The following is a 26254-nucleotide window of genomic DNA, read 5'->3' on the forward strand; positions in this document are numbered from 1 at the left end:
GGAAATATTTGTTTAAAGCTAGCAGAAATGTGAAAATTGACATTACAAATGCAAAGATAATTAATTTAGTATTTATTTTCTATTTAAAAATCAACATTTGCGCAACCCTACCTAAACTGATCATAATGTGCATAGACTAAGGTTATGTTAGCTCTGAAATATCAAAACTTCTTAGATTTTTTTTTTTTAAATGAAATAAAAAATGATCAAGTTTAACCTCCAGCCTAGCGACCCTAGCGCTACACTGCTATGTAACATATTCACATATGAAAGCCTACATATGGTGACTAATAAATGTGATTAAAAAAGAGAGAGAAGTGGGGGTTTGTCCAACTGTAAATGGAAACAGGAAAGGGACAACAGTGGAAATTAGGCTCTGTTCACATATGTGACATGACTTCCGCTTATAACAAAAGTCATAAAGCATTTGTCATAAAGCTGTGTCATATGATGGATGGCATTGACGCCCAACAGACCCCATTGACTTATAATGGGGTCTGTTGGTTTCCATCAAGGTTTCCATAGTTTTGATAGGAAGAATAGCATTGCATCCAGCGCTATTCTTTCCGCCAAAAGCAAATGTGTACATAGCGTAAAACGTTGAATGTTTATAGTCTAGAATGTTACATGAAATCTATATTTTAATCTAGAGATTCTCTCCATATTCTTATGTTTTTAAGTGTTACTGTACATCAAGGCAATGGCTTTATTTACTTGGACTATTTAGACATCTGAAAACAGCTATTACTGTCCGTATATAGTGTTCTATGGAGAAACTCGTAAAAAATGATAGCCAAACCAAAAATCATATCAGAAGTTTTGATTGGTGGGGGTCAATGTGCTGAGATCACCACTGCCACTGAAACAAAGGTGCAGAAGGCTGGGATTGGTACTCCTTTTTAGGCTGAAGATGGCTCACATAAAACATCTATGAGCCTTTTTCCGCATAATGAGGAACGTCAATCACAACCGAATGTGCTTCTGCCACCTTCATTTCAGCCTCAGCAACCGGACTCCCACCGATCAAAACTTCTGATATGTCTCTATGTCATAACATAACAAAACAGTTTTTGTTTTAGGTACTGTTACTCTTTAAGGTTTGCAGTTTAAGGAGGCATAATTTATTGGGTTATAATAATTACAACCTATTGGTGTTGGGTACACTGTAGAATGGTACCCAGCTGAAATGTTTTGGTTCTCATAGCAATTTAACAATACAGTGAGTTTGTCATTTGGAACAATTAATTGTGTATTATCTGTGGTTTTCCATAGGGCTGCAGGTAAACCTAGTGGATTATTTTAAGAATGAATAGGAAATGCTACATCTCTAATTGAGCACTATAATTCCTTGAAATGGAGGGGTGTTAGTAGCACACAGATCCATTTCTTACAAAAAGGACAGGACAGAACATATATATGGTAATAATAAAATACGTTTTATATTATAACTGTAGCAACTTTCTCAGGATCTCAGCGGACTAGAAAAGACTATAACCGTGTCACAGAGACAGGGTCATATCCATAATATTAATATTATGATAAAGCAAGATATATATACATTTCTTTTAGAAACACATATTCATGGCTTTGGATAACATTTGGTAATTATCGTACTTTACAGTATAATCACCACTTATGGCATTTAAACAATATCAATAGCAAATTTAGTTTAAAGATATCATACAGACTGTAATTCGGACTGACATAAGTTAGCACAAACGAAAGTTATGATCAGTTATGAGTTAATATTTAATTAGCTAGAAAAAAACGAATTGTAGTCATTCGCCTCCACTCAGCGCTCTCACTACAAAGTATAAAAATCCACATTCTTTATAATCGGTAGCGCTGCTAATTGAGTACAATGTAGTGCACACATTTCCACTTCAATGGGCACGCTTGTTATCTCAATATGTTCTCATATTGTGAATGTCAAACAAAACCGAGAGAAGAAACTGTCATCACGAGGCTCATTCAAGCTCTTAATCAACCCAAATCATTTTCTTCTTTAACGTATTCACACACATCTGTAAAATTCATACATCAGTACACGTAGGCGACGATCACAATATAATGGAAACAAGAATAGATCATTTAAAATGTGCTCAATGCAAACATACAGTCATGAAAAAGTGACACATGCAATAGGTACATAGTGAATGATGCAAATATATAAATGTCCTACAATTATATAGAATTTATATATAATATACAGCTTACAATTTAGGGTCCACAGCAGGAGTTCACTTGTCAAGGCCCCGTCCCCAAATGACAGGAGACAACATTTTATATGCACCAACTCGTCTACAGATCTACTAGCGTCTGATGAGGTAATGCAGCGAACCGTGATTAGTGCGATGCGGACAGTCAATAGTTAATGCTTCCAAACACATTTCAGAGCTTTGAATACTGATGGAGCCGATTAAGGGTTTTTCCCGTAGCAACAAAGTAACTGCAGTGCATCATGCAGAACAGAAGTGACATGCTGCACGTTTATCATCTACATAAATGTACTCTCATGAAAATGTTTTTGCATATAGTTCAAATGCTGCCAGTAGCGTTTACTTGTAGAATATTTACTTTGCTTCCTTTTAAACACATTAAAAAAAAGTAATCCAACAGTACTTGCTCTACAATCCCCTATATGTTTGATCTAGTAAAATGGCAATTTTTTTAAATATTCTGGACATGACATGAAAATTACAAAAGGTTTGTCTCCGATGAGACAACCCCTTTAACCCCTTAAGGACACAGCCATTTTTTTTATTTTGGATTTTCGTTTTTCACTTCCCGCCTTCCAAGAGCCATAACATTTTTATTTTTCTGTCAATAAGGTGGTGTGAGGGCTTATATTTTGCGGGAGGAGTTTCTATTTGTAGCATTTAAAGTACCATATAATGTACTGGGAAGCTGAATTTTTTTTATTGGCGGGCTGAAATGGGAAAAAACTGCGATTCCTCAATTATTTTTTTGGTTCCGTTTTCACCTCTTTCACCATGTGGTAAAAACAACAACTTAACTTTATTCTGTGGCTCAAAACGATTACGGTGATATCAAATTTATATCGATTTTTTCATATTTTACTACTTTAAAAAAAACAAAAACTTTTGTTAAACAAAACAAATAGTTTTGTTTCACCACATTTTGAGAACCATAATGTTTTCTTTTTTCCGTGCATTGAGCGATGTGAGGGCATATTGTTTGCGGAACAAGCTGTAGTTTTTATTGGTACCATTTGTTTGTACATATGACTTTTTGATCACTTTTTATTACATTGTTTTTGGGAGCTAAATTGATAAAAAATGAGATTTTGGCTGTTTATATTTTTTATTGTTTACGGCGTTTACCGTGCGCGTTAAGTAACGCTATATTGTAATAGTTCAGACTTTTACAAACGCAGCAATACCAATTTTGTAAACTTTTTTATTTTTTACATTACTTTAGTGGAAAAATGGGAAAAGGGTTTTTTCTTGAACTTTTAATTTTTTTAAACATTTTTTTCACTACTAAAAACTTTATTTCACTTCTTTTTACACATTTTATTAGTCCCCCTAGGGGACTTTAAACAGTGATCCTTAGATCGCTGGTACAATATACTGCAATACTAATGTATTGCAGCATATCATAATTTTTAAAGGCATCTGTTAAGCCCTGCCCCAGGCAGGGCTTAACAGAGGCAGAGGGAAGGCAGCCCTGGTGGCCTTCATTAGGCCCCTGGGCTGCCATAACAATCATCGTCACCCCCTGATCTTGTTGCGGGGGTGGGCGATGATCTGTCAGAGGGGGCCGCCCCGTGTTTTCAACGCCTCAGATGCTGCAGTCGCAGTTGACCGCAGCATTTGAGAGGTTAAACAGCCAGGAACAGCGCGATCAGCCAGGAACAGCACGGAACAGGAAAAGCCAGGAAAAGCCAGGACCAGCTGCTCCTGGCTGTTAGTCTTGGGTGTCGGCTGTAAAACACAGCCGACACCCGCAGCATATGGAGCACGCTCCATACTTCTCCCATGGCACCAGGATGTACCGATTCATGATTTCAAATGGTTTCAAATGACCAGGACAGGGCATCGGCCCTCACATTTTTGTCAGCGGGACGGTAGTGGAGCACAAATTGGAAATGGGTGAAGAACAGTGACCACCTGGCTTGACAGAGGTTTAGCCGTTGAGTCGACTGGTAATAGGTAAGGTTCTTGTGGTCGGTATATATCAGGATGCGTTGAGCTGCGCCCCCTAGCAGATGTCTCCACTCCTGCAGAGCCAATTTGATGGCCAGTAACTCCCGATCCCGAAAAGTCTCGAGTAATAGCCACATACTACTGCGTTTCCTTTGAAAATTCACTGGAACAGAAGTGCACCTACACCAGCAGAAGAAGCGCCCACCTCCAATGAGAACTGCCGAGACACGTCAGGATGATGGAGGATCGAGGATTAAGTGAAGGCACTCTTGAGTCTATTGAATGGTGATTCTGCCTCTGGGGTCCACAGCTTGGCGTTCATAACTTTCTAGGTAAGGGTAGAGATGGGAGCCGTCAGTGAAGAGAAGTTTGGGATAAATTGCTGGTAGAAGTTAGCGAATTCCAAAAAACGCTGTATGGATCGCAGGCCCTAAGGACGTGGCCACTCCAGAACAGACTTTACTTTTTCAGGATCCATCTTGAGACCCTGAACCGAGATGAGGTAGCCCAGGAAGGGCAGAGAATTATTTTCAAAAGTACACTTCTCCAGCTTGGCATACAGATTCTCCCTTAATTGCAGCATGACTTGACAGACATGCCTCCGATGTGTCATCAGATCTGGGGAGAAAATCAAAATGTAATCGAGATAGACCACAAAACAGACAGAGGAGATCTCAGATGATATCATTCACAAATTCTTGGAAGACCGCGGGAGCGTTACACAGTCCAAAGGGCATCACCAGGTAATCGTAGTGCCCATCCCGGGTATCAAATGCCGTCTTCCACTCATCACCTTGACGGATTCGGATTAAGTTGTAGGCTCCACGCAAGTCTGGTTTAGAGAAGATCTTGGCTCCTCATATGCGATCAAATAGTTCTGAGATCAGTGGCAAAGGCTATTTGTTCTTGACCGTGACCTGGTTGAGACCACGGTAGTCAATGCAGGGTCGAAGAGATCCTTCCTTCTTCTTCACAAAGAAAAACCAGGCACCGGCCTGGGAGGAGGATTTGCGTATAAAACCCCTCTCCAGTTTCTCCTTGATATAGGCCGACATGGACTGAATCTCTGGCAAGGAGAGGGGGTATACCCGTCCACAGGGCGGTGAAGCATTCGGAACCAGTTCAACCAGTCTTACACCCCGGTGGGGGAATCATCTCAGCCTCCTTCTTGCAATAGACGTCCGCAAACTGTGCAAAATGAGTGGGTAATCCTGTCAATGACTTAGGAGGCAGGACAGGCTGAATCTGCGACAGGCAGCGGTGGAGACATTTGGAGCCCAATTGGAGAACTTTTCAGGAATTTCAGTCCAGGGGCATGAAGCCAGGGCCAAGTCACATCCAGCAGCACCGTATTGACGGCTTTGGGCAAGATGAGGAAAGTATTCTGCTCGGTATGAAGTGCTCCCACTTGGAGCTTCAGTGGCTTGGTCTCAGACACGATGGGGTCGGCAGAGGAAGTCCATTCACCGAGGCAACAGCCAGGGGTGCCTCCAAGGGAACCGTCGGCAACTGGAGCTGATCCACTAGGTCCTGTTGGATGAAGTTTGCCGCGGACCTGGAGTCCAGGTAGGCAGAGACCCGGTGCATCTTCTCACCGGATGCTATGGTCACGGGAATGGACAATTTATTTATTTATTTTTACACCTAGAGTTGTCTCTCCAACCAATCCTATGCGCTGGAGTCTTTTTGGCTTTTGGGGACAAAGACGCACAAAATGGCCTCCGAGGCCACAATACAGACAGAGTCCCGAAGTGCGTCTGCGTTGTTTCTCTTGGACAGACAGCTTGTGACGGTATACTTGTATAGGCTCCTCAGGTGGAACCACTGATGAGGGCAGCAGGGGTTGCTGGAATGTAGGAACCAGCCTAGGAAGTCTTCTGGCCCGGCAAACCTCTTGAGACCGTTCCTTGATCCTTATGTCTATCCAAGTGGCTAGAAGAATGAGGTCATCTAGGGTAGAAGAGCTACGTAAAATGGAAAAAGGACCAACGGCGCTGCTGTAGTAACGATGTCACAGTTGAATAAACATGAAATAAAAGTATTTATTTGCAGATATCAGAGGCTACGCGTTTCAACGCCGGACAGGCCTGATGAAGACGCCGGTCCGGCGTTGAAACACGTAGCCTCTGATATCTGCAAATAAATACTTTTATTTCATGTTTATTCAACTGTGAAATTGTTACTACAGCAGCGCCGTTGGTCCTTTTTCCATTTTCCTTAGCTCTTCCTTTGACAGCAAATCTTGTTTTGCTTGTGTATGGACCTGGCAGCAGCTTTCTTGCTTTTGTGACACCTATTGGTGTCTACAATTTAAGGTGAGCAATTTTCTTGACGTTCATTTGCTCCAGTGTTGTACATCTCTTTTATCTGCACTATGTAGCGCCGTGTCTCTTTTACTCTATTCTAGATCTAGGGTAAAAGGCAGATCTCGAGCGGCAAGCTCGTCTTTGATATCGGAGAATAAACCCTTCCAGAAGGTAGCCCTCAAGGCTTCATTGTTCCAGGATAGCTCTGGCGCCAGGGTACGGAACTGAATGGCATACTCACCCACAGAGGTATCTACTTGGCAAGGGGCAGCATGGATGCAGCTGCTGAAGAAACTCGCCCAGGTTCTTCAAATAAAGTGCGGAAGGTTTGTAGAAAACACTGCAAGTCATGGATCTTTGGTCCCTGACATTCCCAGATGGGGTTCGCCATGCCAGAGCCTTGCCAGTAAGAAGGGAGACTATGAATGTGATCCTTGTGCCATCGGAAGGAAATGCTCTGGCATGTAGACTAAAGTGGATCTGACATTGGTTCAGAAATCCCCTGCAGGTCCTCGCATCTCCATTGTAGCGAGGAGGTAGTGGCAGGGAAAATCGGGAATCGGTACTGCCAGGAGGTGTAATAGGAGGAATAGCAGGAGCAATAGGAGCAGGTGCCGTGGCTGCAGCTTGCGTATCCAGCCGATGTGCAATTACGTTCGCCGGCTGGAGGAGTTGGTCCTGTCGTGACTGGAGGTCTAGCATATCCGCCCGCATGACTTGTGATGTCGTCATGGTCTTGGTTTGATCAGCGGAGCCCATGGCCTGCGCATACTGTCACGATCTGTGGGTATGATGACCCACTAGGCCGCACTGCTGTAGCGGGGTGGCAGCTGGCCAAACAACAATGTACCAAGTCAATATAAAGTCCAAGCACAAGGGTACCAGCTAGAGGGTTCCTATGCTTGCCGTAATAGGCCAGACAGTAGCAACGGCTTAGGCACAGATGGGACCTTGGCGGCAGGTGATGCAAAACGTGGCAGATGACACTAGACGTGGTGTAAGTCAGAAGGCGGAGTAGACGGCACAACACAACTCCAACACTAGAGATGGCACCAGAACAAATACATCACGGGATACAGGATAAAGGTAGCAGGGCACAGGAACACAGGGAACAGGATACAACTAAGGGACTATTTGCAAGACTAACAGAAGAATACAAACAATGCTGAGGCAAGGAGCGAAAGGGCAGGGCTATTTTTATAGTCCAGGGTGATCTGGAAGTAATTAAGTTAATTCTTAACATGTGCGCGCTGGCCCCTTAAGGTCGGAAATGAGCTCGCGTGCGCACCCTAGTGGTCACTACAGGACAGGATGGCCGTATGTGCTGGCATCTCCGGGGAGGAAGACGTTGACAAGATGAGCGGGGTCTGCGGTCTGCGACCGCGGCCCTTAGAATGGCATATCCAAAGGATATGGGACCCAAACCTTATGATGTGGCCACTAGCCGACAATTTCAGGAGGGGACTAAGTGGAGAGGTAGCCGCACGCAGCTCTCACTGTTTTATTCTATGGGCGTTACGGAAACAGCTGAGCAGCACTTGCTCGGCTATTTCCATTACTTCTACAGAACAGAATGGGCCACCTCTTCATATAGGCATAGGTATATTCGATACAAGGGGAGGTCCCAGAGCTGGGACCCGCCTCTATCAGACATTTATGGCATATCCTGTGGATACTCAGGGCTTGTCGTTCGATCCTTGGCCCGTGTAAAATGGCCTTCAATTCATTGTTTAATTAACTCTGAGTCTATAAATCCTAAAAAGCACCACCAGTGTACTCTACCAGAAAGCTGGTATGCTATTAATTGTATTAATGACAGTGCATCAGAGCAAAGCAAAAAACACAATCGAACAGACCATACCTTAAGTAAGACATCTTTTAGGGCATCTTATGAATGGTTCAATAAAGTGACAATCTGGGGGCTGGACAAAAGCTTGCCACAAATGCTAACAATCATATATTGAAGCTCACCTCTGTGAGCTGTTCCAGCCATTTGGTTGGGGCTAATATGGGTCACATAACGCATCCCTGCAGTTCTGTTATTTACAATCAGTAAGTGTCCAATGGATATGGAATGGTGTTGTTGCTAACCCCCCTGTTTGCCACTTCAGGCCATTAAGTGGGCACCATTGCATCAGCTTTGATAGGGCATCGTTCAGATACCCTAATCGAAATGGCAGATGCCCTCAATTATTATTTTTTTTTCCTATAAGTCACTTAATTTCTTAATGTTCCAGCAATACATTTCTTATGTGGGCTACATACAAACTAAACATTTAATAAGAATTTAAAGTGAACATACTGCATTTCCTTGGTCTTGATCTCATGCTCATATAAAAAATAAATAAATAATAACAACGGCTTACCAAGACAAAATCTAGGACGAGTGGCATCCCAAATCTACATATACACACTGTTAAACTATCTTTTCACATTTGTAGAAGACGGTATAGATAATAAAACGCAAGAAGTCATTAAATCCTACACATGCAGACTAGAAAAGTCAGAGCATCTGCATTATTAAGTTATAGTAGTATACAAAATAATTTAATACCCTTCATCATTGCTTTCATGTTTTTTTTGTCCAAATTGTGAAATGAAGCCAAAATAACAAAGACATAACGTCTACTTCTTTTCCCTTCTCTAATGAAATATTATTATACTTGGCAGTAATCCAGCTGAAAACTTCCCAAGTGTAAATGAAGACAGAATTGGAACAATTGCTATTTCTCCCCACGGCTCCTACTTTTCAATGTGCCAGTTTAACAGCATGTGTCATAGGAAGGCAGAGCAAGATAACTTGCATTCCCTTATGCACTTGTGATTTTCTTTTCATATAATTTGGAAAAGAAATTGGCACGTGTCAATGTCTCAGATAATTTTAACAGTGGAGCACACCTTATACGTGAGAAATAAATATATAGCATGCCCAGGGAATATCATTCCAGTGTGAGTTTTGCAAGCGATGCCAAAGTTCACTAACAAGAATAAAAATTTACATTTGTGGGAGGAATGTGGTATCTCTCTCTCTCTATCTATCGTTATATATCTCCATAAAATGATTAAGTGCCAAGAGTAGGAGAAATATATGTAGGACCCACACCAAACAGATATAAATGGCCTGTCCTGAGGAGAGACCATCAATTTTATTTCACCAAATACAGAAGCATTAGAAAAACTATCAAATGATCGCATTGTATAGTGAGATTAAAACAAAAAGTAAAACATTGGGTAATACATAAATGAAAAATTCCAACTAAAAAAACCAGACAAAAAAAACCATTTTTCCCTTACAAAACGTTTAATTATGAAAAATCGAAAAAAGAAAAAGTGTTTTTAAAAAAAAGCTACACGTAATTCATATTGCCGCGTCTGTAACGAACTGAACTTTAAAACTTTTATGTTATATAACCCGCATGGTGAACACCATAAAAAATTTAATAAAAAGCATTGCCAGAATTGTGTCTTCTGTTCATCCTGCCTTCCAAAAAATGTGATAAAAAGGCGATCAAAGAAATCGTATGTACCCCAAAATGGTACCAATAAAATGTACAAGTCGTCCCTCTTAAAATAAGCCGTCAGACAGGTACATTGGGCCTCCCTAGAGGAGCCTCTGATGTCACCGTCCATATACGGATAGTGACGTCAGGGGCTTCTCCAGGAGCGGAATCCCCTGGAAGAGCGTTGGCAACGCTTAGGATGCAGATTCCTCCATACCTCCAAACTTTCAAGTATCACAAAGAGGGACAACTGATACGGCAAGCATAGGAACCCTCTAGCTGCCCTCACACAGTATAATGTCCTCTAGCTGCCACCATACATTATAATGACCGCATAGGTGGCCAACATACAGTATAATGCCACCATAGATGCACCCATACAGTATAATACCCACAGAGATGCCCCTATACAGTATAATTCCTACACAGATGCCTCAATACAGTATAATGCCCCCATAGCTACGCCCACACATTATAATGCCCCCATAGCTGCCCACATACAGTATAATGCTGCCTTAGATGCCCCCATACAGTAAAATGCCCCCATAATTGCCCCATACAGTATAATGCCCCCTTAAATGCCCCTAGTGCCAGTGCCCACGTAGATAGTGCCACAGTGCCCATGTAGATAGTGCCCACAATACCCATGTAGATAGCACCAGTGTGCCCTGTAGATAGTGCCCCTATATAGTGGCACAGTGCCCATGTAGATAGTGCCACACCCCCTTGAAGATAGCACCACCGTCCCTGTAGATAGCGCCATTGTGACTCCCTCTAGGAGCAGAATCCCCAGCCAGAGCATAGGCCGGGGATTCCGCTCCTAGATGCTACTGTTCATATATGGACAGTGATGTCACTGTCCATATATGGACAGAAAAGTTAGGGGCTACCCCTCTAGCAGAATCCCCTGCCATAGCGTCGGCAACAGGGATTCCGCTTCAGATTAGCCACTGACGTCGCTGCCATATACAGTGACATCAGTGGCTCCTCCGAAGCGGAATCCCCGTTGCCGATGCTATGGCAGGTGATTCCGCTCCAGGAGTAGCCCTTGACGTTACTGTACTGCAGCGGAATCCCCTGCCATAGCGTCGGGAATGGGAATTCCACTTCAGCGGAGACACTGAAGTAATGACTTCAGTACTAGTGAAGGCTTAAGCACACAACCCTATAATGGAACTATAATGTGGCACTGAACAAGTTCCATGGGGCCTTGCTGTACTTCTATATGCTTCTAATTTATATAGAGACATTTGGAGGTTTTTCTGTCATACAAATAAAAAACTTGGCATGATCTATCAGATATTGTAATACAGATGTTTCTAGGGGAGGATAACTATGCCATACAGTGCCGTATGAAAGCATCCTACAGTTAATTTACCTAATTCCTACAGTAAAAATCTGAAACTGAAAGAAAAAAAATTCATGATAAAGGAATATATGTCACTAAGATTCCTTTAGTCACTTTCAGATGACAAGGTAGTCACGACCATATCTAGCATATCAATTCGCCACAACTCTATAAAAATAAAACCTTATGATCCTTGAGGATAAAGAAGAGCTGGCAAGTATTCAAAAACTAGTAACTAGATTAAGAATAAGGAAGGAAAGTTAGGAAAATTGGGTTTGTTCAGCTTGGACAAAAAAGACACATGAGCTTTCATCCACATTGCATGGAAGCTGTAGGGCAACTGTCATGATCCGTGGGTATGTGGACCCACTAGGCCGCACCGCCGAAGCCAATCAACAGTCCTAGTACAATAGTACCTTTAATAGTCTAGACAGTAATGGACGCTTGGCACAGATGAACTTGTAGACACCAGACGTGGTGTATATCAGCAGGCGTGACCAGTGGCACAGCATGACCCCAACAGGTTTAGGCACAGGAACAAATATTGCATGGGATACAGGATACAGGTAGCAGGGCACGGGAACAACAGGAACAGGATAACACTAAGGGACCATTTGCTAAGACTAACATGGGTAAACACAACAACGCACAGGCAATGAGTGAAAGGGCAGAGCCCTTTTTATAGTCCAGGGTGAGCATGGGCTAATTACAGATTTTACTCATGTGTGTGCACTGGCCCTTTAAGGCTGAATGTGGGCGCACGCACCCTATGGGAACCAGTGCAGCGATGCGGAAATTTGTGCCGGTGTCTCTTAGGAGGGAGATGCCGCCTGCCACTCACTCGTCCATGTTCACGGCTGTCGGGGGCAGGTAAGAACGATGATTCGCGGCTGTGGACGTTACAGCGACATTGCGTGCTGTCACACAACGCTCTGGCAAGTGCCGAATGTACGGAGCTATTCTTCCTAAAAGCAATGTTTATGGGGGCGCAAAGCTGCGTACATATGGCAGTCAATGAAGCATGCCATGTATGAAACCAGAGGCTTACTTAGGTACAGTAAAGGCTCCATGAACTTTTATGGGTGCCCGGTCATGGCCCCGTAGGAAACTTAGCTGTAATATGTCCATGTGCATAAGGTCATTGAGGCGATTTCATAATTATATATACCCACATATACATATACACACACGCATGCACACATATATACACGCACAAAAAAAAAACATGCACATATATATATATGTATATATATATATATATATATCACACAAAAATTTAACCTAAACCGCTAAATATAAATAAATATGCATTACTGCAAAAGATACTTACAATAGGGAGGTTCTTGGTGCACACATATATATATAATACACACACACACACACACACACACACACACAAAAACACAATATCAATATAAGGAATAGGCACATTCAAATATAACATACTAATTCCATTTATATTATATTCATACAATCATATAGGAAGGGAATGTTCGTGGTAGTCAAGAGTAGTGAAATTTTGGGGTTGTCATGTGAGCGACATGGTAACGTAGCCCCACCTGATCCACCCTTCTTGTGAGAGAGAGAGAAAGTTTGAGTGTGTCCTCCTAATGAGGAAAAAAGTGGCTTGCTTAAGCTAATGCTGTTTTCTGTTTCTGCTGTATCCTGCGGCAAAAGTCCTCCTCATAGATGTCTGCTAATGTCTAATGCCTCAATGCAAGCCGTCTCAGTTTCAGTCATACCCGCCTTTCGCAACTTTATACCTTTATATTGCTGGCTGAATAGCTAAACCACTGAGCCGTTGCACCACCGAACCATCTTACCAAGGAGCAGCTATTCCTGTGTATCACTGTTCCTACCACTGTTCCTATGCCCTTCTGGACTTCCACACCTTTGTGTCTCTGCACTCCTGGATGTGCTGTCGGTGTTCAACAAGCAGTGAATAACGCGGTGGATGATTGTTTGTGTTATCTCATCAGGATGTTGGTGTGGAAATTTTAATCGTTACAGTAAAAAGCACAAATCTGTTCATTTGAACTCATCTGAATTCTGTTGAACTCTGTTGTTTATGAGTATTTGAAAGCTCAAAGATCCCACGTTAAAAAAATAGATGGGAAGTGTACAATTGTATGCTTGAGTGGTTTGTCCGGCAGGAGTTAAATTAAATGGTGGATGAAAACCTAGGACATACAATCCACAGACAGGCACTTTATTTGACCAGTATTACATTGTGATATATGCTCTACCTGGGTATCTGGACATAAAGGTGAAAGCTGAAAGTGCTCTCCCAGGGTCGCTATAGTTTAATGGTGACCTACTGCTTTATTTTGGAAGGAAAGGAAGGAAGAGGGGAGTAAAGAAAAAGAAAAGTCTGTGAGAAGTATTTACAGAAGGGAAGACTGGAAGGGTGTTCAACAGAAGTCTATAATATGACAAGAAAAAGGGAGGAAATTAAATCTAGATATTCTGGTCAGCTAACTTCACCATCGATTGTCTTCTCTCAAAAATCAAGAACAGATAAAATGGATAAATATCTCTGTTCAGATAAAGGGGCTACATCCAAAGAGCTAAAATGTAAGCCAAATTCAAGAAATAATGTCCACTAGGCAAAAAATCCAGAAATCTCTGGAGAAAACTCTAATGAGAAGGAGGAAGAAGAAGTTTCCCTAAAGGGTATTTTTCTATTTTACAAATATAGTGTAATGTCCGTGGCAGCGGGCTGTCAGCTCCAACCTCCCCCTGACAGCCGCAGCCACGTCTCGGCAAGCGCTGGCCCCAGCCTCCTCCTCAGGAGACGGCAGCACTCGCATCCACTCACCTCTGCCGGATCCCGTAGGGTGCACCGGACCTCATGGACGAACTTTGACCCGTGAGTACCCTGGACTATAAGAGGGGTCCAGCCCCCTAGTTCTATGCCTGAGCGTTGTTGTGTTCCCTAAGTTTGTCTATGTGATGGCCTTCTAGTTGTTTCCTGTTCCAGTCCCAGTCCCTGTTCCAGTCCCTGTCCCTGTACCTACACTTGTTTCCAGTTCCTGTTCTTAGCAATCCATACCTTCCTGGTCCAGCACGGAACCGTGCCAAAGTCGTGTCATGCTGCATCCACGTCTGACCTGCTTCACATCGCCTGACGTCCGCCTGCTACCTAAGTCCCAGCCGAGCCTGCCCTGCTGCTGTCTGAGCTGCCACAGGTACCTATAGAACTATAGACTATCACCCGCTCCCTGTTGGCCAGCTGCCTTACCGCCACGGCGGTATGGCCCCGTGGGTCCACAAACCCTTCGTGACATATAGCAATGCAGTGGTACACTTGGTGATGTTATGGTCCAGTTGGGTGCAATTAAAAAGGACGTCGCGGTGATATGGGATGATATTAACTTAATAAGAAATCGTATGGACGAGGCAGAAAAAATAATTAGCCAAGTAGAGGATCAACAGATATTGATGGTGAATGATATCCAGGATCTAAAAAAGAAGAACAACAACCTATTGCAGAAAGTGACTTATCACGAGAACCGTTCTAGAAGGAATAATTGAAAAATTGTTGGGCTCCCTGAGGGATCAGAAGACAATGACTATCGCTTTTGTTACTAAGTTAATTCAGGATTTGTTAGGCAAAAATGGATTTTCAAGCATGTTTGGTGTCGAAAGGGCCCATAGAGTGGCAACCAAAAATATATAAGCGGGCGGAAAACCGAGCATTCTGTTGTTTAGGATGTTTATGTCCAGTGATAGGGATCTTATTTTGTAGAATGCTAGAGAAAAAAAACGTCACTGTTGTACAACAATGTTATTATTATTATGATGTTCCCTGATTTCGCAACGGAGGTGCAAAAAAAAAAAAAAAAAAGAAGAACAGCTTATGTGGGAGTAAAAAAAAGGTTGAGGGAAAAGGGGCTGAGATATTGTTTGATTTATCCAGCAAAACTGAGAATGAATCACGGGGAGGAAATCGTTTTTTTTCAGACTCCTAGTGAAGTTGATGTATGGCTAAACAAATTAGATACCTGAGGGAACATGCCTTCTTAGTACTTTAAGATTCTTAGTCTTGTAAGGAAAGATAGGCAATGGTATTATGGGTACAGCAAGGAATTGGGAAAATGAAAAAAAAAAGAAGGAAGGAAGTGAAGAAGGAGAAAGGGAAGGGAAAGGATGAAGAAAGGAAACGGAGAACAAAAAAAAATGGAAATAGGGTAGGAGTGTTGAAAACTTATGTACAGTAGGAGTAAAATTTTATGTGTATATGTATGTATGTTTATATGTATGTATGTATGTATGTATGTATGTATGTATGTATGTGTGTGTATATATATTTATATATGTGTAGAACCAGTGCTTCTCTCAGTGGATTACTGTCATGGTATTGATAATAAGAGGAGGGTGGAAGGGGGGGGGGGTATGATGATAAGTAAAAGGAACTCCGTAATGTACATGTTATCATATGGGTTGTTTGGTAGGGGGGAGGGATTGTGTTGGGTTTTTTTTTTCTTCTTCTTTTTTTTTTTTTTGTATTACATCTTAGATGCCCGTCCGTCCCTCCCCCTGCACGTGGGTCTTTCCTAATTATATTATTTGCTATGAAGAATGTCAAGTGATCTAAAATTTTTATCTTGGAATATTAGTGGATTGGGTAAAAAAATTAAAAGGATTGCCGAATATAACGTTGTCAATAATCATCACCCTGCTATTGTGTGCCTGCTAGAAACTCTTCTGATTCAAGATTCACTGGGGTCAGTCATAAAGGGATGAGTGGGTCAGTCTTTCCATTCTTGCTTCTCTACACATTCTAGAGGGGTCTCCGTATTAATACACAAAAAAATAGATTTTCAGATAATAGAGCATGAAAGTGATAAGTATGGAAGATATATGTTTTTATATGGGACAATAAAGGGAATATTGTGGGTAATAGCGGCCATGTATATACCTCCACCATTTTCGTTAGATGTGTTATTAAGGTTACATTTGCTACTTAAAGAGGCTCTGTCACCAGATTTTGCAACCCCTATCTGCTATTGCAGCAGATAGGCGCTGCAATGTAGATTACAGTAACGTTTTTATTTTTAAAAAACGAGCATTTTTGGCCAAGTTATGACCATTTTTGTAGTTATGCAAATGAGGCTTGCAAAAGTCCAAGTGGGTGTGTTTAAAAGTAAAAGTCCAAGTGGGCGTGTATTATGTGTGTACATCGGGGCGTTTTTAATACTTTTACTAGCTGGGCGCTCTGACGAGAAGTATCATCCACTTCTCTTCAGAACGCCAAGCTTCTGCCAGATCACGCTGTGACATCACTCACAGGTCCTGCATCATGTCAGACGAGCGAGGACACATCGGCACCAAAGGCTTCAGTTGATTCTGCAGCAGCATCGGCGTTAGCAGGTAAGTCGATGTAGCTACTTACCTGCAAACGCTGATGCTGCTGCAGAATCAACTGTAGCCTCTGGTGCCGATGTGTCCTCGCTCGTGTGACACGATGCAGGACCTGTGAGTGACGTCACAGCGTGATCTGGCAGAAGCTGGGCGTTCTGAAGAGAAGTGGATGATACTTCTCATCAGAACGCCCAGCTAGTAAAAGTATTAAAAACGCCCCGATGTACGCACATAATACACGCCCACTTGGACTTTTACTTTTAAACACACCCACTTGGACTTTTGCAAGCCTCATTTGCATAACTACAAAAATGGTCATAACTTGGCCAAAAATGCTCGTTTTTTAAAAATAAAAACGTTACTGTAATCTACATTGCAGCGCCTATCTGCTGCAATAGCAGATAGGGATTTCAAAATCTGGTGACAGAGCCTCTTTAATAATAAAAAAGAAGCAACACAATTGGTTATAGGGGATTTTAATGCTATATTAGATCCCTTAAAAGACAGATTAGGTAAGACATTATATAAAGGTAGGGGTTGCACTAGTTTAGTAACTTATATGCAAAACACGGGTTTACAGGAGTTGTGGAGAATAAAAAGGCATATTCTTGTTTTTCACCATTTTATAAGACTTCTAGAATAGATTTAGCCCAGGGGGCTAGTAGGATGTTGAATAGATTAAAAAAAATTAAATATGAAGTTAAGTGTTTATCAGATCACTCACCTATATCGGTAATTTGTCGTTTAGATAGATGTGCGAATACAGTAAGATTTTAAATAAATCCTACATGGTTGAATTTGATCTCGTCACACAATAAAATGAAAGAGGAATTAAGAGCATTTATTCAGATTAATAGGGGGTCTGTCATCGTAGCAATTTGTTGGGACAAGTTAAAAGCATATTTAAGGTGTATTCCGTGTAGTGAAAAACATTTTTATAAAAAAGAAAAAAAAACAGTTGATGGAATGGGAGGAAGAGGTGGTAAAAAAAATAAAATTACGTGACTGACCCCACAGACTGTAATCTGGAAATCTGGCAGGCGGCCAAGAACAGGGTAGATCAGATGATTATAGAAAAGTCCCAAGGAAGTATGATGATGGAAAACTATAAGTATATCTATGAATTCAATTCTCCTGGTAGGACTCTGGCAAACATTATTCGGAATCAGGTAAATATTAAGGGTATAAGGGAAATAAAGGTCTCAAACGGTAAATTGATCACAGATACTACAGAAATTTTGGACCAGTTTGTTTAATATATTTCTGATATATACACATCAAAATTAAAAGTGGGGCAAGAACAGATTGAAATATACGTTAGACAGGCTGATTTGCCATCCATTAGTTGTCTGGAAAAAGAGTTACTTGAGGAAAATATAAGTATTGAAGAGCTAGGAGATGCCCTAAAGGATATGGCTGCAAGTAAGGCCCCAGGTTTAGACGGTGTCCCAATTAAGATATATAAGGAATACTCAGAGATACTAGGAAAATCATTACTGGATGTCCTGGAATCAGCTATAAAAATCAAACATTTGCCTTTTTCTATGAGAGAAGCGTTGGTAATTCTTAACCATAAAACGGGCAAAGATTTTACAGACCGATCTCCTTAATTAATTCAGACAAAGGTATTCGCCAAAGTCCTTGCCAGGAGACTACAAAAGGTTCTTAAAAATTCTATACATGAAGATCAGACAGGATTCATGGTAGGGAAATCAACAGATATTACTATAAGGCGACTCTTCTTGAACTTACTGTCACGGTGCGGGGTGAGGACCCACTGGGCCGTACTGCATAGTGGGATGGCAGCTGGCCAAACAGGTATGATACAGAGTCTATAGTCCAGAAAGGTTACCTGAGGCAATGTAGACAGTAGCAAGGCAGGCTCGGCTGGGACCAGGTGGCAGGTAGATGTCAGGCGTGGAGTAGCAGAACAGGCGTGGAAATGCACACAACACGACAACAGCTCAGCTCAGCAGTAGACCAGGATAGTCCACATTTTGGCATTCATACCCTTTTTTGTGAGGGTAGAGATGGGGGCTGTCAATTACGAGAAGTTGGGGATGAATAGCCGGTAGAAATTGGCGAATCCCAGGAAGCATTGTATGGCCCTTAAGCCTTGGGGGGCGTGGCCACTCCAGGACAGCCTTTACCTTCTCAGGGTCCATCTTGAGGCCCTGATCGGAGATTATATAGCCCAGGAAGGGAAGAGATCATAAAGATGATTCTCACTTAAAAGAAGCAACACCTGGTGGACATGACTCTGATGAGTTACCGGATCTGGGGAAAAAATCAAAATATCATCGAGATACACCACAACACAGATATAGGGGAGATCACGAAAAATGTCATTGACAAATTCTTGAAACACCGCAGGGGCGTTACACAGGCCGAAGGGCATAACTAGGTATTCATAGTGCCCATCACGTGTATTAAATGCGGTCTTCCACTCATCACCCTGACGAATCCGAATCAGGTTGTAGGCCCCCCGCAAGTCCAGTTTAGAAAAAAAATTTGCCCCTCGTATGCGATCAAACAGTTCCGAAATCAAAGGCAATGGGTACCTGTTCTTCACTGTGATCCAATTGAGGCCTTGGTAGTCAATGCAGGGTCGGAGGGATCCATCCTTCTTCTTGACAAAGAGGAACCCAGCTCCGTCCGGGGATGAGAACTTAAGAATGAACTCCCTCTCCAGATTCTCCTTGATGTAGGTCGACCTAGACTGAGTCTCTGGCAGGGAGAGAGATACCCTCTCTACTCTACCGCGAGGAGAAGATGAATAAGGAACCAAGTCGATCGGACAATCATATGCTCGATGTGGCGGCAAGGTCTCCGCTTCCCTTTTATTGAAGACATCAGAGAACATAGAGAAACAAGAAGGAAACCCTGCCAATGACTGATGCGGCAAAGACTGGGTTATATCCATCCACCACAGACAGCGGTCGAGACACTTGGGACCCCACTGGAGAACCTCTCCAGAGTTCCAATCCAGGACTGGGGTGTGCAAATGGAGCCAAGGCAAACCCAGTAGCACAGGGTTGACGGCCTTGGGCAGGACAAATATGGTGAAGAGCTCCCACTTGAAGTCTCAATGGCTTGGTCACAGACAAAACTGGGTCAGGCAATGACAGTCTATCTACCGAGGCGACAATCAATGGCCTTTCCAGACGGAGAGTGGGCAACTGGAGAAGATCCACAAGGTCTTGACAGATGAAAATAGCTGCAGAGCCAGAGTCCAGGTATTTGCGTCACCAAGGAACCGAGAAGGTAATGGCAGCGAGAACTGAGGATCCGAACCGGAACAGCCAGGAGGTGTAGCAGGAGGGTCGGTCAGAGGAGCATGCATAGAGCCAGGAAGGGAAGCAGCTAGCGCCCCTAGCTGCTGCGCCATGGAGTCCACTGCCATAAGAAGTTAATCCTGTCTTGCTCGGAGATCCTGCAGGGAGGGTGACATGCCCTTAAATTGACAAGCGGGTCCATGGCCTGAGCTTACTGTCACGGGGCGGGACGTGGACCCACTGGGCCGTACCGTGTAGCGGGATGGAAGCTGGCCAAACAGGTATGGCACAGAGTCTATAGTCCAGAAAGGTTACCTGAGGCAATGTAGACAGTAGCAAGGCAGGCTCGGCTGGGACCAGGCGGCAGGTAGACGTCAGCCGTGGAGTAGCAGAACAGACGTGGAAATGCAGCACAACACGACAACAGCTCAGCACGGCAGTAGACCAGGATAGTACTGGATAGCACGGGATACAGGATACAGGTACGAGAACACTGGGAGGCTGGAAGACACTTAGAAGACCATTTGCAAGACAAACTTTGGAAAACAACAACGCTCAGGCGAGGATCAGAAGGGCGGTGGCCTTCTTATAGTCCAGGAAATCATGTGAGTTGATGATTATGATTTTCATGCGCGCGCTGGCCCTTTAAGAGCGGGCACAAGCGCTCGTGCACACCCTCCGGGAGACAGTCTCGATACCCGAAAGTGAGTGCCGGCGCCTCACAGGGTGACGACACAGCACAGCAGCAGGATGTCCATGGCCGCGGTCATCGAGGGGTAAGTTAGAACAACGGACCGCAGCCATAGACGTTACACTTACAGAAGGAGGTAGAGGTTGAGGAGGAGTGGGCGATTCAGTCTTTAGATGCCAATAAAGCCTTTAATTCAGTTGAATGATGTTTTTTTATGGGAGACTATGAAGATAATGGGCTTTAACAATAAATTCATAGGTTCGATTCAGTTATTATACACTGGTCCAATGGCGAGAATATCAATAAATGGTAGAATTTCTGAATCCTTTGAGATCACTAGATGTAATAGACAGGTCTGCCCTCTCTCCCCTCTTCTATTCGCCTTAGTAATGGAGCCATTGGCTGCGTATGTTAGAAATGATCTAGAGGTAAGAGGTATAAAGATTTGTGAGAATGAGTAAAGGATATCACTAAACGCGGATGATGTTATGTTATTCCTCGGTTCAAATCAATCAATTGAAATAGTGTTCCAACTGTTCTCAGAATTTGGGGAGTGTTCTGGGCTCACAATTAATTGGAGTAAGTCAAATTTGATGCGTTTGGGAGATTGTATGGATCCAAAACATATACCAATAAGAATAGTTGAATCAGGGGAGACCTTTAAATATTTGGGTGTCCAGATATCGCATAAGATTAAGGAATACATAAGGTATAACGTAATTCCCTTGGTTTCTTCTCTTAGTAATAATATAAAGGTGTGGAAAAAAATAAATCTAAATATGGGTGAAATGGTTGTTCTCCCCTCTTCATTGTATATTCTGAATAATAGTCCAGTATGGATTCCTGAAAAAGTCCTCAAACTAATTGAAAGTTTAATGAAAGATCTGGTTTGGAGGGGAAAACAGCCTAGAATTAGGTGGGAAGTGATACAGAGTGAGGAGAAGCAGGGGGGTTTGGCTCTCCCAAATATTAGACTGTATTTTCTGTCTGGTCAGAGTAAATATTTCGTAATGTCAGAAATAGTAAAGTTAAGTAAACAGTATATTACTTCTAAATTAGCTTTGTATGGTACGATATGGTGGAGATTTTGGAAACAATCATATTGGGAGATGTACTCTTTAAAAATAATTTAATATTTATCCTAATGCATAAGGTTTGGGTTAAGATTAAGGCCATTTTTTAACTCCTTAACGACCGCCCACGTCTTTTGACGGCAGGCAGTGCAGGTGCTTAGTCTACAGCGACGTCTTTTGGTGTCGCTGTAGAAGAGGCTGATAAATGCTCCTGTGAGCGCTCATCCTCTAAGCAGGATCCTGATCTTAGAGCAGCTTGCTGAATACAGCTGGGGTCGGAAAACAATCGGACCCCAGCTGTTTAACGCCTTGATCGCTGCGGTCCGTGACCGCGGCATGATCAAAGGGAGCTCCCCTCTTTGATTTTGCCAAATTTGTTAAAATGAGAAAAGATAATTGTCCAAAATGTTTGCAGGAAAAAGCAGGTTTTCTGCATACCGTATGTTGTGGGAATGTAAATTAATTCAGGAATTCTGGATGGAGGTATGGAATATGATTGAGGGAGTCTATGACATTGAGATATCCAGGAACGCCTTGGTCTGTTTTTTGGGGGATATAGAAATTGAGTTCAAATTCAGTAACGCTAATCAAAAAAATATTGGAGACTCGGTGAAAAAACTTCTGTAGTATGCTAGGAAATCTATAGCAAGTAAATGGATATCCCCACTTTCCCCCAATAAGTCCATGTGGCTTCAGTATTGTAATAGGGCTGTTGGACTTGAAAAAATGCACTCTCTCAAGTTAAATAAAAGAGTTAAATATTTGAATATCTGGGAAGTATGGGAAAATAAGGTATTAAAACGATGAGATGTCTGTTTTTTTTTTTGTATATTAAGTGTGTTACTTTGGATTCAATTTTGTATCAATGTGTCTCTCTTGATATAGGGTATGTGGAAATTTGATGTTTAATGTTTTTATATGTAAATTGTTAATTAATAAAAAGAAAAAGTGGGCATGAACTTTTAGAACATTTATTTCAAGTTCATTTTATTTATTGGTTGTTTGTATAGCCTTTAATTAGTGAAAACATCATTTGGCAAAACATTTTATGGGCATTCAAATTCAGCTAGACCACATGTTTAGAGGCCAATAATTATTTTTTCACTGTTTCTGTACAGTTTGATTGTGTATTGTCTAAAGTAAGTGCTATAAAGCAAAATTCCTCAATAGGATTACAAATTAAGTGACCTTCACAGTCAATAGACAGAAGCTAAATGAAAAAAGCAGAACAAAATAGACATTTATTGATTTCTGATGGATTCAAAAGGTACTCAGTCAGCAATTGCTTTGCTATATTTTAGTTGCCATCTATACAAAAAATTATACCCTGCATATAAAGTAAACACAAGAGGCTCTAATGGAACCCCATTACCGCAGGAGTGAGCAACATGTGCTAAACAACTCGCTACAGAAACATGAATAGGGCTCTATGGGTACTCTATGTTTTGCCTGGTTTACAAGGCATTATCTGTATAAAAAGCAAATAAAATATTGCAAAAGACCAGTGCATAGTGACAATGTGAATACTTACAGGCATATTTATTTATTGAAGATATATATGTTATATGTTTGCATGGTTCACAACTGGAACACTATATAGACAAAAATTATTATGACACCTTCAGGAGATTTTATGACAGCTTATTATAAATCCACAGGCATTAATATGGAGTTGGTTCCACCTTTGCAGATAAAACAGCCTCAAATCAAGATTTTTGAGTGCGTCTGTGGGAATTTTTGTCCATACATCCAGAAGAGCATTTGTAAGGTCAGACACTGATGTTGGATGAGAGGGCCGGGCTTACAATCTCTGTTCTAGTTCATACCAAAGGTGGTGCATGGGATTGTGGTAAGGGCTCTGTGCGGCCCAGTCCAGTTCTTCCACATCAAACTCACCCACCATGCCTTTATGGACCTTGTTTTGTGGTCTGGGGCAGTTATGCTGGGACAGAACATGGCCTTCCCCAAACTGTTCCCACAAATTTGGAAGCATACAATTGTCAGAAATGTCTAGGTATGCTGAAACACTAAGATTTCCCTTCACTGGAACTAAGAGGCCTAGGCCAACCTCTAAATGTAAACCCCATAGCATTATCCCTCCTCCCCCAAACTTTACAGTTGGCAGAATGCAGTCAGGCAGGTAACATTGTCCTGGCATTTGTCAAATCCAGACTCGTCCATCAGACTGCCAGATAGAGATGTGTGATTTGTCACTCCACAGAACACATTTCCACTGCTTCACAGTCCAGTGGTGGCGCGCTTTACACCACTCCATCCAACGCTTGGCATTGTTCTTGGTGATGTAAGGCTTGCATGCAGCTGCTCGGCTTATGGATACCCATGTCATGAAGCTCCTGTTTTTGTGCTGATGTTAATTCCAGAAGAGGTTTTGTCCAGATAGTACATCTGTAGTAGTTGTTAAAGGTTGTTTAATTTCCTGTGTACATTAAACAATCCGGACTCCAGCCTGATACATTTTACCTACATTGATATATTGTATAAAACTATCAGGAATGAAAAAAAGGTTTGTACTGCTTTTATAAAAAGCATTGGCTAGATAAAACTGCAGCAAACTCTCACATACCTCACTGTTGCTAGTATAGCCAAAAAGTTTCAGAGGTTTACTAATAATACTAATAATATTACATGCAATTAGAAATGCTCAGCTAAAAATGAGAAGAGGCGAAATGTGGACTCCTAGTTAAAAACAATATTCTGACAGCATGCTAGATTTTTCTCCATCCACACTGGTTGATCTGTGTTTAATACTATGGTGTTAACTACTAAACAATCTGGATTAAGATGATCTGGGCTAACTGCACAGCAAGAAGCCTTATTTTCACGGCAAATAAGAAATATATAGTATAAACCATCATTTATATGAATGGACCACAGTGGTTGTTAATAAACGCTCAGCAGGGTCACGCTGTGTTGACTGGAAGTTAATACAAATCTCTAAAGATTTAGGACTGTAACAGTACAGAGCTTTTCAACACCTTATAGCCTTTCAACTGAATAGACTATTAGTGAATCTGACCCTCAGAAGCAATTTAATGCTTCACCCAGATGTATCCACAAGGTTGCTTGTGTTTTGCTTCAGTAGGATTGCACTACTGTTTGACAAATTCAATATGCCAGCATCATTTCACCAACTCACAGCTAAAAAAACTAGTCACTCTCACATCACATTGGTTTTACGAGAAACCATAAATCTACAGTATGTCTTATTTAAAGCCACCAGAGCAAGCAATATTCCGAAATATTTGCAGTTGCTATAATATTTTCTTAAACTAACCGCACGAACATCATGTGACACCAAAGTATAAATCTCCTTTATGGAAAACAACCTGCTTAGTGGCACAAGTTGTGTTCGTAGTAAAAGTACATTAATTTTGGTATGGAAGAAATTCCCGCTGTCCATGGCGGATAGATTAGCTCTTATTAAGATGGCGCTCCTGCCAAAAATCATATTTGTTATTTCTAACGCACCAATATGGATAAAGAAGAAATTATTTAAAATGATAAACTCCATATTTACAACTCTCATTTGGAAAGACAAGAAGCCTCGTATCGCTCTTAAGAAATTACGTATGGGAGCTGCGGATGGAGGTCTAGGGGTTTCAGATGTTAAACTTTACTATCTTGTCTCAAAATGTAAACAAATTCAAGGTTGGGGGAAGTGTCTATAAATAGATACTTTTGGGATCAAGTAGTACCTATAGGATACAATACTATATTTCAAATGTTAGAGTCAGGGATTTTTGGGGCTCAACCTTCTAAAATGGGTATACTATACCTTTCCTTACATAAAGCATGGAAAGATATTAAGAAACTATTATTAGTGGTTGGGTACTTTGACTTTACACCGTTATGGAAATCTAGGCCTTGGGGAATTGCATAACATTGATAGTCTTTTTTGGATTGCCAAAGGAATTACACAGATGTCCCATAATTTAGTTGATGGAAATACGAGAGACTTCTCTAGCTTTAAAACTGAGTATGGATTATCTAACAAAGAATTCCTCAAATACATACAGTTAAGATCTACCTATGACTGTATAAAACGTAAGAAAAAAAAAAGATCCCTATGGCAAAAGGGGGCATAATGCACTTAATGTTAGAAATGGTTATCAAAAAGGGAGTATTTGGGAGGTTATATAAACGGCTTATGAGCCACCTTGCTCAATCTAACAATTACCAATCGCAGAAAAGATGGGAGGTAGATATAGGCGTACAATCAGATGACTTCTGTGCCAACAAATCTCAAGGGTATCCTCCAACGGCAACCACAAAATTTCACAATAATGACCAAGGATTATTTTTAGTTTTTTCACGGTCGCATTCCAAGAGTAACTTTTTTTTTATTCCGTCGACATAGCCGTATAAGGGCTTGATTTTTGCGGGACGAGCTGTATTTTGTAATTGCACCCTTTTTAGATGCTTATAATATATCGATTAACTTTTATTTTAGGAGATAATTGAAAATAAGCAGCGATTCCAGCATGGATTTTCACGTTATAAATTTACG

The 26254-nt window shown here is 41.7% G+C and overlaps 1 protein-coding gene across 1 annotated transcript in view; it reads right to left on the reverse strand.

Annotated features, from left to right (window-relative positions):
- The window catches only part of MAGI2 (membrane associated guanylate kinase, WW and PDZ domain containing 2), a 967915-nt gene that overhangs the window by 146322 nt on the left and 795339 nt on the right, over positions 1 to 26254 (reverse strand). The gene's annotated exons all lie outside the window — the stretch shown is intronic.

The sequence above is a fragment of the Rhinoderma darwinii genome, chromosome 3 (assembly GCF_050947455.1).
Source record: "Rhinoderma darwinii isolate aRhiDar2 chromosome 3, aRhiDar2.hap1, whole genome shotgun sequence".
NCBI lineage: Eukaryota > Metazoa > Chordata > Amphibia > Anura > Rhinodermatidae > Rhinoderma > Rhinoderma darwinii.